Raw genomic sequence first — 2511 nt, 5'->3', positions numbered from 1 at the left:
AATTTAAATTTATTTTACTTTTTATATTTTTTATTATATTTAAATTCTAAATATTAACTCTAAAATACTATAACATTAAATAAAGTGATAGTGTAACAATTTTACTCTAATAATATATATGGCATAAACTCATTTAATATTTATTTTTTGTACTCGATTTTAATGAGTAATTTATAGCTATTAATAAATTGTTTTCGAATTTATTTTTTTAAAACACATATGGAGTCATTTGGTAAGAGGTACTAGCGAAAAATATATATATATATATATATTGTCTTTCATATTATTTAATTCCTTGTTTATTAATAATTTCAACACATGTATAACTTTATTATATGTTGGTTTATATGTATTTTATTATTAAATTAATATATTAAGTGCATATGTTAGTGGGTATAAATTGTATATTATGAGTATTATTATTTAGAAAAAATTATACAAACTAGCATACCTAAGACATTTATTACAATTAATAGCAATATTTTTTCAAAATTACAACTAATAGCAAAAGTAACGATACTTTACCTTTTGTTGAGAATCGTGTGACTTTAATCCACTACCCTCTTTTCACGCCACTTTACATTTACATTACCCTATTATCACGCCAATTTATCAATTTCAATTCCCACAACATTAATTTTGTGTAGATTCTTTAAGGCAAGAGATCTCAATGTTGAGAAAACTATTCCAATGTGGGAAGACATGCTTAAGTGGAGGAAAGAGTTTGGAGCAGACACAATATTGCAGTAATGTCTTTTTCGGTTAATTTTTTTTCAAACTATATTTTTTTCTCTCCAATTCTTGATAACTATTGTTTTCATCTATTAAGGTAAATTGATTTTTTACAAGTAATGCATGTTATCTTTTTCATATAACTTTTTTTTTTGTAATTTATTTTTGACATTCTTTTTTCCACATTCTTCTACATTTTGGATTTTTTTGTTGTTGTTGATTACATAGAATTTCTTGAGATCTGTTTTAGATCCGTTAATTTTGGTTGATTTTTTACATGATTTTTAATTTTAAATTTTGATTTTTTTTATTAGATGTGTTTCGATTGCAATGCTAAGAATCCAACTTGGAAATCGATGACGTGTGGGATCTTCCTGTGCATTGATTGCTCCGCTGTTCATCGCAGCCTTGGCGTTCATATCAGTTTTGTTAGGTAACCTTTTTTTTTCTTTTCATTTTATAGCTATTATTTTGACTTAATGAGCTAATTTTTGCTTGGTATGATTTAACATGGCTGAATTTTTAGTGATAATATGTTAAAAATTGTGACTTTGGTGTAATTTAGGCACTAGTGGAATGCACAGAGTCTTAAATGCCATGACTCATAACCTATGTTGCTTCGGACTCTTTAAAAAATAGTGCATTTTGGAGAATCCGACAAGGGTGTGACAACATTTTTGGAGAGTCCAAGCATCGTAGCTTATAACACGATATTTGTGATTTTTGATAGATATCGAATTTGCATGTTGTAGAATTATGTGAAGAAATGTTGGAAGATGACGGATTTTGTTGAGTAGTTGTGGAGAATCTATTTTTTTTTTAATTTTCGCTTTTATCTCACAATCTGTTGATAAACATTGTGCTCCATAGTACTTGCATCTCATCTTTTCATATAATTTATATTTTTTTATTTTTTCGTATTGCTTTCTTCTTTATTTTTTTTTGTTTTGATGTTTTGTGATTTTTTTGATTTTTTTTCAGCCAAGGGATGCCGTTTTCGGCGATGGGTGGGCTGGTGGATTCGATTGGATTCGTTGAATTTGGCATTTTTCGATAAATTTTTGATGGAGGGAGGGTCTATCCAGTAGATTTCATCGTGATAGTGACTGGTAACGAAAATAATGGTGTTTTACCGGGGAGTATTAGCCATAATCGATCATAGGGTTGAATTTTAGTTGGTGATTTGTTGATTTTACAGATTCGGTGAGAAACGGGCTTAGCCATCATTTTTTTGAATTTTTCGATGATGTGGTAGCGACGGATTGGTATATCTCGACGAAATTGCTATAAAATGTAATTTTTATAGTATATATATGTATTTGTATTTAGTAATGATAAGATTTGTATTTGTTACAATGTAGATATGTATTTGTATTTGATATTGTAAGATTTGTATTTGTTACAGCATAGATATGTATTTTTTTTTTTTTGTAATCTTATATTTTATGAACAATATGTTCATATATGTATTTTTGTCTTTATAATGTGAAGATATGTATCTTTTAAATTTAAGAAATATATTTGTATTTTAGGGATTATACAAGATGTATTTGTTACAGTGTAGATATATATTTGTATTTGCAGGGATTGTGGTGTATATATGATGACATATGCTCAGTGCCTTACTTTTGGTGAATGTGTTTCAAATATTGACTTTGATTTAGATCTTCTTCGAACGAGATATGCTTCAATGTTGTGGCATTATGGTTTGAGGAAAGAAGAAGAGAAGGCACAAAGTGATGATGAAGCACCAGTGAGGCCTCCTATAAAAATTGAGAT

At 28.0% G+C, this 2511-nt stretch overlaps 1 long non-coding RNA gene across 1 annotated transcript; it reads left to right on the top strand.

Moving 5' to 3' along the window:
* The first annotated feature begins 638 nt into the window (after positions 1–638).
* On the top strand, positions 639–2067 carry LOC107841961. The gene is made up of 3 exons (XR_001665530.2): positions 639–746; positions 1047–1165; positions 1714–2067. It is a non-coding gene; the product is annotated as an uncharacterized LOC107841961 (long non-coding RNA).
* The last annotated feature ends 444 nt before the right edge of the window (positions 2068–2511 follow it).

The sequence above is a fragment of the Capsicum annuum genome, chromosome 9 (assembly GCF_002878395.1).
Source record: "Capsicum annuum cultivar UCD-10X-F1 chromosome 9, UCD10Xv1.1, whole genome shotgun sequence".
NCBI lineage: Eukaryota > Viridiplantae > Streptophyta > Magnoliopsida > Solanales > Solanaceae > Capsicum > Capsicum annuum.
This window is presented reverse-complemented; position numbering and strand designations above follow the sequence as displayed.